Source organism: Chrysochloris asiatica, unplaced genomic scaffold, assembly GCF_000296735.1.
Source record: "Chrysochloris asiatica unplaced genomic scaffold, ChrAsi1.0 scaffold00012, whole genome shotgun sequence".
Classification (NCBI taxonomy): Eukaryota; Metazoa; Chordata; class Mammalia; order Afrosoricida; family Chrysochloridae; genus Chrysochloris; species Chrysochloris asiatica.
The window spans coordinates 34,405,127-34,417,184 of NW_006408530.1; positions in this window are offsets into that span (position 1 = coordinate 34,405,127).

Genomic DNA, 12,058 nt, shown 5'->3' on the forward strand with positions numbered 1-12,058 from the left:
CGCTATGAGTCAGTACGGACTCGATGGCACCTAACAACAACAACAACGTACTACCTAGCCACCTATTTACCACCTTTACCTTTGTATCATGAGACCTGAATACAGTACCTGGCATGCTGCCTTTATCATATTTACTGACACTGAATAAATACATTACCTGACAGGGAAAAAAGAGAAAAGAGTGAGGTGGTTTAGAAAGAGAATGTTGTTCTTCTGTGTTGATCACTGAAGGCTTCCTGCAGCAGACAGACTTTCATAAGAAGGCAGTCATAACAACATCCTTAGACTTCTTTTTAAAATACTCTTTCCTGAGCTGCCACCATACCCACTTCAGGTCTTTGCCACAGTCCTGAGCACATTGTCTGTCTACTCTAGAGCAAGCTTTCTCAGTGTCAGTACTATTGACTAGGAAATTGCTCCAAATTTAATCTTTGAGTTCCCTGAAGCAGAAATGTATTGAGAAATACCACCATGTCTTGAAAGGATGGAGTAGGACTCCAAGAAGCTTGGCGTATACTTAAAGAATTGCTTAGAATATAGGAAAGCTTTATTATAACACTCAATTCTTGACCTAATTTTCCTGCTGGACCTTCTAGCCACCCCTTCCTAATTCTTCCATTAATGCCCTCTTACTCATACTTCCTGGTACAAGGCAAAAATGCATCACCCAGCTACATAGTGTTGATTTCCTTTCTTCTCATTCATTTATCAGTGTGTGTTGTACCAACTGGATATATATTAGCTATTTTTTTAGCAGCTTGTCTTACACTAATTTATCACCTTGCACTCTAGTTCATTATTATCAATTAATATTTATTAAGCATCCACGGGGCTCTTGGCCGTGAATTAGACAGCATTTCTCATTAGTTTATGCTGCTTTGTCATGTTCCATTGCCTTGGCTCAGCTTGGCCAGTATTTACGATCTCTCTGCCAATTTTCTGTTCATGTGGCAGTCCTCATTCCCATCTGAATTTCAATTAATATTTAAAGAGCTAATCCAGGAGCCATTATTTTTAAATGCTTCACTTAACACTGGATACTCTGCTTTGATTCTGTCCCTTTCATGTACTAATTTTGCAATTTTTTTCTAATATGGAATCCCATTTGTCTGGGTTACTCTCTGCAAGCTCAAACAGTGGTTTCTTCAGGTTGCTTTATATTTCAAGCAGTTCCACATGTTTCCTCCTCATAAACCCCTGTTCCGTTAGCTGGGATCAATAGATCATAATTGTCCATTTCCAAAGATCCCCTGAGGTTTGCTTCCCTTTTGTCTTCCAGCACCTCCTTGCTTCTTAGTTTAAAGTGGTTGCCTTCACCTTGAGAGATTTCCTAACCTGAGGCAGGCCCACGTTATGAATGAGATCTGTTCCTAAATGTCTTTTGGTTGCATTTGTAGGTAAGTTAGAATAGGTGCTTAGAGTTGTTGTTTATCCTTACTTTTGTGAAAGGAAAGACTAGAAGACATGATTTAAAAGCTGCATGGCAGCAAGTAAGAAGGACTGTGATGAAGAATTTGTAGTGAGTTGTTGTTTTTGTTAAGTGCTGTCGAGTCAGTTACGACTGGTTGGTTTGAACGGCTGATTTTGAGGTTAGCAGTCCAGGGCTTCTCCTACAGCGCCACACCAGGACTCTTTTTTGTGAGTGGCGGTTGGTTTAATCATTTCAAAGTAAAGATAGATTTATATAAAATTGAAGGGTGAGTAAGAGTTGTCTATAGTGAGATACTCATAATTGCCTATACAGTTAATTCAGTGACAGCTCTTGTATTGAGGGAAAGAAAATCATTTGGTCCGGTGAACTCTGGGATCCATCTGGCAGAGATGCTTTATAAGGAGGCACAAGGGCTGTTGGTCTTTTGGGAGGAGGAGCTGTTGTCAGAATTCTGCAGCTCTGGAGACAATATGACTGTAGGCTGGCATTAAGCCAGCACAGGTGGCCGTAGTGTTAACAGTGAAGTCATTGAAAGCACAAACTGAATATGACTGAGATGAAACTGTCTTACCATCCTTCCTTTCCAAGTGCAATATTAAGCTTGACTACAGTAACAGGTAGCTCATTAGTGATCTTCTGGGACAAATTTTGAGCTCTGTTGTTAGGTCCTTGAGGCTGCTCCTTAGAAACCCTATACAGGGTCGCTATGGATCGGAACTGACTTGACAGCACTTAACATAAACAACCACCCCAGCTCAGTCTCTCCAGTCTTACATTTTGTGTTGAGCAAGGAGCTCTGGTAGCATATTGGTTACGAATCGGGCTACTAACCTCAGGGTCAGCAGTTCGAGACTATCAGCTGTTCCTCAGAAGAAAGATGATGCTTTCTGCTCCTGTAAAGATTTACAGCCTCAGAAACCCTGTACAGGGTAGCTATGAGTTGTAACTGACTCCATGGTATGTAAGAACTCAACAACAAGTATGATTCCCTATTTTTAATGCATTAAAATTTTGCTGAGCAAACAGATTACTCATTTTTAATATATTATTATAAATGGGGTTTTGTGCCTATTCCCTTGAGTTTACCAATTTGTTTTGGACAGACCACCATGATGTGACACAAGTTTCATGTGACCAGTGACATGATCTTCTCTTTCAGAGGTACCAACAAAAATGCCTACAGTATGACTCTGTGAACATTGTGTGGTGGTTGGGATACAGGGAATGCAACATAGTGATTCTACTTAACTAGCTCTGTGAGTGTATATTTCGTACCTTACTGTGTTTTTGATGAAAGTTTACAAAGCAAGTTAGGTTTCCATTTGACAGTTTGACTCAACTAGTTTAGTGACATTTGTTACATTTTTCACAAAATAAAAAAAAGTTATTTTTTATTGTGTTCTGGTTATTCTGTATGCTTTTCACAAACTGCTTAATTTTTCTGAATCTGTCTTCGATGGATCCATTTTGGGGGTTGACATAAGAATTAACTAAAGTACTTTAGAAACTGCTGAACTCTACTGTGTACAACAATCTGGAAGTTTGCTATTCTGTGGTAGCTTGTACGGTACTACTTGCAAAGTTACCCATGGTGGAAAGATGAGGGAGACTAGGAAGAAAGGCCTGGTGATCTACTTCTGAAAATCAGACCATGAAAACCTTATGGATCACAACAGAACATTGTCTACCTTGCTTGCCTCAAACATCATCAGAAGGGTTCAATCACTGGGGGAGGGCATCATGATTGTTGAAGCAACAGGCCAACAAAGGCAGAAGAGACCCTCAGTAAGATGAATTGATACAATACGCACAATGACAAAATCATACATATTGGTGATCTTGTGAAGATGACACAGGATTGGGTAGCATTTCATTCTGTTGTAGATATCATCGCCATGAATCTACCAGAGTTTACTCAGGGATAGCTGCACAGGCAGTTTTCTCCTGTATACAGATCACCTACTTCAAAGATTACAGTGGAAATGGAGACTTTGAAATATAGTGTAAAAGAGCATGGACTGCAGGAAAAATCAGACAAGCTGAATATGACTCTCAGCCTGCCAACTATTGTGTATATGACCTTGGCTATACAATCACTAAGTGTCAGAATCGACCCAATGGAATGTACAAACGAGATGATACGTAACCATTCTGAGCCTCATGTTCTCATCTGTGTGTTCTCATCACTCCTATGTTGTTGTTGTTGTTAAGTGCCGTCGAGTCGGTTCCGACCCATAGCGACCCTGTACAGGGTTTCCGAGGGTGTAAATCTTTACGGGAGTAGAAAGCCTCATCTTTCTCCCGCGGAGCAGCTGGTAGTTTCGAACCGCTGACCTTAAGGTTCGCAGCCCGATTCGTAACCACTACGCTACCAGAGCTCCTTTAGTGATGATGTATTACTCAAAGAGCTGTAAGGAGTATGGGAAAGAGCTCAAAGAAATCACAAAACATTGAGTTTGGTCTTGCAGTCTTTTCTACACTGAAAATATGTAATAATGTGTCATGGCAATTTCAGATGGCAGTGTTCTTTGTCTGCATAGGTAAGGAGGCATTCAGAAAAGATATTTTTTAAAACAAACTATTTGTAATATTTCTGTCAATTCCTGGAAGCTTGTTTTTTGCCAATGCCTTCAGTGCAGGTTGGATGTCTTCCTTCAGTACCATTGGCTCTTGATCATATACTTGATTGTTGGTATGCTGACCAATTCTCTTGTGTACTATGATTCTGTGTATCCCTTTCATCTTCCTCTGATGCTTCCTGCATCAGTCAATATTTTCTCTATAGAATCTTTCAGTATTGCAACTCAGAGGTTTTTTTTCTTCAGTTCTTTCAGCTTAAGGAATGCTGAATGTATTCTTTCATTTTGACTTTTTAACACCAGGTCTTTGCACATTTCATTATAATACTTTACTATCTTCTTAAATTGCCCTTTAAATTTTTATGTTTAGCACTTTGACGTAATAATTTTTTCCTTTTGCTTTAGCTATTCTATGTTCAAGAGCAAGTTTCAGAGTCTCTTGTGATATCTATTTGGTCTTTTTTTTCTTTCCTGTTTTTGTAATGACCTTTTTGATTTCCTCATGTACAATGTCTTTGATGTTATCCCACAACTCTTCTGACCTTCAGACATTAGTGTTCAATGTGTTAAACTCTATTATTGAGATGGTTTCTATATTTAGGTGGAATACACTCAAAGTCATATTTGGCTCTTGTGAACTTAGTTTTCTTCAGCTTCAATTTGTCTTTTCATATGAACAATTGATTGTTGTGTAGTATGGCCCTGGCTTTGTTCTGAGTGATGAAATTGAATTTTTCCATAATCTCTTCTCACAGATGTAGTTGATATGATTCCTGTGTATTCCATCTGGCAAGTCACCATTGGTGTTGTTAAAAAAAAAAAAAAAAGTATTTGCAATGAATAAGTCATTCATTCGTGTTGCAAAATTCTATCATGTGATTTTTGTCATTGTTTCCATCACTGAGGCCATATTTTCCAACAGCTAAAGGAGCTCTGGTAGCATAGCGGTTACGAATCGGGCTGCTAACCTCAAAGTCGGCAGTTCGAAATTACCAGCGGTTCCGTGGGAGAAAGATGAGGCGTTCTGCTTCCGTAAAGATTTACAGCCTTGGAAACCCTGTGCAGGGTGACTATGTGTCGGAACCAACTCCACAGTACTTAATAACAACAACAACAATCCTTCTTCGTTCCCAACTTTCACTTTCCAATCGCCAGTAATTATCAGTACATCTTGATTGCATGCTTGATCAATTTCAAACTGCAGAAGTTGATAAAAATCTCAGTTTCCTCATGTTAGTGGCTGATGTATAATTCTGAATAATAGTTATTTTAACTGGTTTTCTTTATACATGTATGAATATTAGCATATCACTGGCACCATTCTACTTCAGGGTAGATCTTGAAATTTTTTTGATGGTGCATGCGATGCCATGCCTCTTCAATTTGTCATTTCCACCATGGTAGACCATATGATTATATGATTAAAAATGGCTGGTATCAGTTTATTTCAGCTCACTAATGTCTAGGATATTGATCTTTATGTAGTCCATTTCATTTTTTTATTACTTCCAATTTTCCTAGATTCATACTTCCTATATTCTGCATTCTGATCTTAATGAGCATTTGCAGTTTTACCTTCTCATTTTCAATCATGCCACATCAGCAAATGAAGGTCCTCAAAACTTTGCTCCATCTATAGATTTGAGGTTGACTCTTTGAGGAGGCACCTTTTTCCCAGTCGAATTCTGAGTGCCTTCCAACTTGAGGAACTCATTTCTAGCACTATTTCAGACTTTCAGAAGTTGACTGCCTACACTCCCTTCTTTCTAATGTGTTTTAGTCTAGAAGCTTTAATAGAAACTGTCCACCATAGTGATCTTGTTGATATTTGAAATACTGGTGATATAGTTTCTGGTATCAGAGCAACATGCAAGCTACCGCAGTATGACCTTACAAATGAGTATCTATGTTATTGTTAAGTGCCGTCGAGTCAGTTTTGACCCATAGCGCCCCTGTATAGGGTTTCCAAGGAACAGCTGGTGAGCTTGAACCACTGACCTTGCAGTTTAAATAGTTTTGCAGCCCAATGCATTAGTTCTCAGCACCACACCAGGACTCTATCTAGACATATATTTAAAAATTCAGCGCTGCACATAAGATGGTTCAACAGATGGCTCATTAATAGAGGGTTACTGAGAAAGTGGACAAAGAAGAATGGAATCCAATATTTGGTTAGGTACAATGTGTCCTTAACACCAAAGTGAACATTCCTAGTTCACAGCCTGATAACATTAGTGACAATTCATTCAGTGAACAACGGAATGTATTTGGAGTCTTGGTATGATGCTGTAGGGTCATCACTAGACTGCTAGGTCAGGAGTTCAAACTTTCCAGCCACTCCTCAGAAACCCTATATAGGGTCATTATGAGTCGAAACCCACTTGGCAGCACTTAATTGCAACAACACACATATCTATGAATTTGATTTTTAAAAACTGAATGACATTTCTTTTCTGTTATCATGTTATCAACTGGGAATGTTCGCTCAGATGTTAACTATGAATTGCATCTGGCAAAACCTTGGATTTCTTTCTTCTTTGTCAAATTGCCCCTTATTAATAAAACAGATGCCAAACCTTCTTAGATGGAACATTTTATTTTTTCAGGAAACTTTGGCCTACTGCTCTCACATGGAAGCCCAGCCAGTGTCTCCTTGTAAGAGGCAGTGTTATTCCAAAGACTTCCAGAAGTGCCCCTCGTCTTCCTAGCACACACACAATGATTCCCTGTGTGTAAAGCCCAATCTACTCTTCCTGCTCGGTGTTCTGAGCCCTGGAGGGAATCAGGCAGGAAGACAGGGCAGCAGCCACTCTCCTTTGCTCTGAGCGCTGCCAAGTCACAGCACTACAAGATGAGTTTTGGGGAAGGGGCTGAGGAACATTTCCCACCAGATTCCCTCGCTTTACTCCAACTGTGAGGGGAAGACTCAGAGAGGTAGGGGTAGGATAAATTTTCCACTACATAAAGAGAAGGAAAGAGGAAGCAGGGTCCCAGAGGCCTCTTGCCAGGCCCTAGGAATGCACCAACCCTGGGAATTGGCCCCTAGCCAGCTTGCTGGGAGCCTGCTGACTTGGGAATACTGGCTCTGGAGCTGCTGCCAAGAATGCAAACAATAGTCTTTTGGATTATTCGCTTTTGAAAGTTTAGCTTTTGTTTTATTATCACCAGAGGTAACATTTATTGGGCACCTATGTATGCATGCCAAAAGATAAAATGCATGATTGGAAGTCAGTGTAACTTAAACTGGGCAGAAACACCACAGTCCTCATCTAATATTTATAGCTTGATTCTAATTAGGACCTAAATCTTTTCTCAGTATGTTGTTATAGAGGTAAGAGTTGAGTCATACTGAAATGCTGGAATTAAAGCCAGATTTAAGTGCTAAAATGAGTTGTGTGTCACCTGAAAGAGCTAAAAACAAGAATCAGCTTATCCATTTATCATTCACTTGATGAAGGAGTTTAAGGGAATGAGACACAGAACAGGTATGTTCTGATGGAGAGGAAGAGGCCAAGATCCAATAGTTTGCTTCTGGTTAGAATAGCAAGGCACATAGGAACACTGAATTCTCTAATAGAAAAAAGGAGGACCAATTACACATCCCTCTCAATATGTGATCAATGAATATGAAATGATGATGGTGTCATCAAATTATCTGACCTTAAAATATCCCATATGGATTTCTGTTCCCATAAACATAATACTAAAAATAGCAGCCAACCTTACAAAATATTTACTATATCATGGGCACGGGACTTCAAGACTTCATTTACACTGGCTCATTTAATTTTTATGGTAGCTCTACAGGGAGGCACCATAATATCTCCAATGTATGGATAACAAAATTGAGGCTCAGAAAATAATTTATTAAAGCTCACATGACTAGGAAATAACAAGGCCTGCCTTAACCCAAAGCTACAGATGCTAACCACTGAACATATCTTGAGCATATTTCATAAGTGAAGGGGGCATGCCTCTCTGTGCTTTGACTGTTGGCTACTCCCAGGATGTAGTCTTGGGGAGAGTTCAGTTCCATGGCTCCATTGACCAGTTACAGTCAATGTTTATACGCCAATAACCTTCTGATCTCCCTTGGGCACAGGAAGCTTCCATGTGATGGGAGGTCCTGTGGGGATTCTGAATAGAGGGAAGTATGGAGAAAGATTCTCTGAGGAGTACCGCTGGAAAGATGTGCCGGCCCGAGCCCTTGGCAACTGAGGAAGCCATCACACCTCATTTTCAGAAATTCTATCTATGAGAACCCACATTCATCCAAAACATACATCAGGAGTTGATTTTTCCTTTTTCCAGAAAGATTCCTCATGTAACCAAGGACTTACCAGAAGATTTCCTTAAATAGCCTTTAATGCTTTTTAAATTGGATTTAATTTTGAAAAATTTAATTTGCAGTAGTAGTTTCCCATGGAGCTAAACCTGCAACATCAGACGTTTTTCTTCTGTAATGGGAAGCAGATCACAGATGATGATTTTGCTCAAGCTCTTTCTCCAGGGATCTTACAGGGGCTGGAGACCCTGTCATGATGGATGGAGGGAGTTTTCACTCAGGAGAAGCTGTTGTTGTTGCTAAGTACCATGGAGTTGGTTCCGACTCATAGTGACCCTGCACAGGGTTTCTGAGGCTATAAATCTTTACAGGAGCAGAAACCTTCACCTTTCTCCCATGGAACGGCTGGTAGTTTCGAACTGCTCACCTTGAGGTTAGTAGCCCAATTCATAACCACTACATTACCAAAGAAGTATGGAGCCACAAACAGGGCTCCTTGGCCTACTCTCCTCGCTGGCAGCCTCATTCTTCATTCCTTCACTCCTGACAGCTCCAGAGGGGCTGAGTGGCAGTGAGCTTTATAATGGAAGTTGGGTGGTATCCTGCAGTTAATACAGAGCCAGGCAGACATCTTTATAACACTCCTGATGTCCGTAATGGAATCTTCTGGCTTGTGAGTCTATAAAAGTTCATCCCTTGTTGTAAATTATATCTATTAAACATTTCTTTCTTTTTGTGTGTGTGGTGAAAATATGCACACCAAAACATTCACCAACTGTCACTTGGACAACACAATGACATCGATTGCATTTTTATATTGTGTCACCCCTATCAGTATTCTAGTCCAAAATACTCCACCATCATTAACAAGCTCAGTGCCTCCCAAACAACTCCCCCTTCTTCTCTACCTCCCCTTGACAGCCACTGATTTTGTACAGGTGAGATCAAGCAGTATCTGTCCTTTTGCACCAGGATTGTTTCATTCAGCATAATAGTTCCAAGGTTCATTCTTGTTATGGCATACATTAGCACTTCAGGACTTGATTTCCCTTTATGGAAGAGTAGTATAATCTACAGAGTCGCTATGAGTTGGAACTGACTCAACAGTATTTAACGACAACAACCGCCAGTATTCCATTTTATGTATGTGTCACATGTTATTTATCCATATATTTGTTGATGAATATTTCGATTCTTTCTAGATTTTAGCTTGTATGCAAAATGCTACAGTGAATATTGGTGTGCAGGTTTCTGTTTGCATTCTTGTCTTCATTTCTTTAAGGTCCTATACCTAGGACTGGGATTGCTGAGTTATATGTTCAACTCTTTCAGGAACCACGAGACCATTTCCCACAATGGCTGTCCCATTTAGCATTCCCGCCAGATGTTGTTATTAAGAGTCATCAAATTGATTCTGATTCATAGCGACCCTGTGTAGGGTTTCTGAAGAGCAGCTGGTATGTTTGAGCCACTGACTTTGCGGTTAGCCATCCCATGCTTATCCAACAGCACCACACCATCAGTGGTGAATAACAATTCCATACCATATTAGAAGCCAACTCTTTGGATAAAAGAAAAAGGAAACAGAAAAGAAGGGAATTAACTTAGATGTCGATTCTTGGAAATCAGTGATATGCTGAGTACTGTGTAGGTCCATTCCACATTCTCTATTTAACACTTAATTCAAAAAATACTCACTGTGCTCTACAACACTTTATAGGACTTTGTAGGTGAATAAGAAGATATGATGTCTTTCTTTTATGAAGTTTGCATTCAAGTAATTCTTTCAGCTGACCTGTGAAGCTATTTTTTATTCTCATTTTAGAAATGTGGACACGGAGGTTCTGAAAACACTTGCCCAAAGTAACATTTGTTAGTCAGAGTTGGTACTGAATTTAAGAACCAGAACCAAGTGTGACTGTAAGCCTGCTTCATGGTTTCCCTATGTTCTGTGCTATTTGCACCACTCAGTTAAGGCTCAAGACCGTATTTCCTTGGTAATTAGATATTGTCTGCAAATTACAAAAATAGTTTTTTTCAATGAGGCATTAACTAGATGAGTCTTAGTCTAATAGGAATAGGATAATGCATAATCATTTTTTTCCTATGTGATTACCAGATCCCAACGGAAAATTATAAAATTAAGTAGAGTAGTTATTAGCAAAAGCTCACTGACACACGTCACAGAGTTGGTGTTCAAAGTCCTTTTTCAGAGACACTGCAGCTAAAGAGAGTTTCTTTGTTGATAAATATGTAACTGCCAGAGGACGTCTAGAAACAGTTGCTTCTTCTGAAAAGAAAATGAAACAGACTAATAGAAACCTATGCACAGCTCTTGGTGTCATAAAACTGAACCCTGCTTTGCTAGTATCTAAGGCGTGCCCTCCTCAAATTCTTTCATCTTTTCTGGGTTTATGTAAGTAACAAGTGGTACAAGAATGGGGGGAAAAATCATTTGAGAAAGTAGAAAACCATCCTTCAGTGATAATGAAAACTATGATTACACAAGGTGCTGTCTGTATGAGCAGTGGGACCCCCAGAGACTGGTGCTGGGGAGCATTCAGTGATAGTCCATGAAGAACTGACTGCCAGTAACCACCAAGTCCACCCTGACTCAGGGCTACCCCATGTGTGCCATAGTACCATGGGGTTTTCAAAGGCTGAATTTTCAGATGTACGTCATCAGGTTTTTCTTTTGAGGTGCACGCATGTGAGTTACAGCATGTGAGTTACAGCAAGCAGGTGAGGTTCAGGGGCAATCAAACATCTAGGAGGCTCAATGTTCCCATGCAGCAAACACTACAGTGTGGCGTTTTTCACGTTAGTGTCACCTCTGCATCCAACTCTGAGGTTAGTGTGCTTGTCACACGGTTCAAATGGACCCTGGAGGATAAGATAATGATAAGGTAGCGCATGGTATTGTTTCTTTAAATTAATTAAATGAGAGAACTCACGGAAAATTGGATAGACTAAGATTTTACACCTGAGTAAGATTCACTATCCTTCATGACATTGTTCAAATTAATTCCTTAGAAAAGTTAATAGTTTAGCCATTGTTAATATTAACCAGATTTAGAGCTGGACTACAGGACTAGACAAATAAAGATTTCTGCATCTATATTCCTTGTGTACACATGAAACTAATAAATGGACTAAGTAAATGAATAAACACATCTTTAATTCTGAGCATATGATGAAAATGTTTGAGCTCTCTAGTCATAAACTATAAATGAAAAAAAAAATTAGTAAGGTGAAATTAAATTTGCTGGAATCTCATTTCAAAACCTGTCTATGTTTGAGTACTTCTTTTTGGGAGAAAACACCTTCTAAAGAACTCATTTTTGTACCTCAATTACAATACTTTCTTCTTGTTGTTAAGTGCTGCCGAGTCAATTCTGACCCATAGAGACCCTGTATGGGGTTTCTGTGGAGTGGCTGTTGACCTTGAACCACCGAACTTGCAGTTCAAACTAGCTTTGCAGTCCAGCATATCAATCCAAAGTGCCACATCAGGACTACAATGCTTTCTTGTTATTGTTAGGCACCATCGAGTCGGTACCAACTCACAGTGACCCTATGCACAACAAAATGAAACACTGCCCAGTCCTGGGCCAACCTCACAATTGTTGCCACACTTGAGCCCATTGATGCTGTCACTTTGCCAACCCATAGCTCTGGGGGTTTTCCTCTCCTTCTCTGACCCTCCACCTTACAAAACATGATATCCTTCTCCAGTGACTAGTCCCTCCTGACAATATGTCC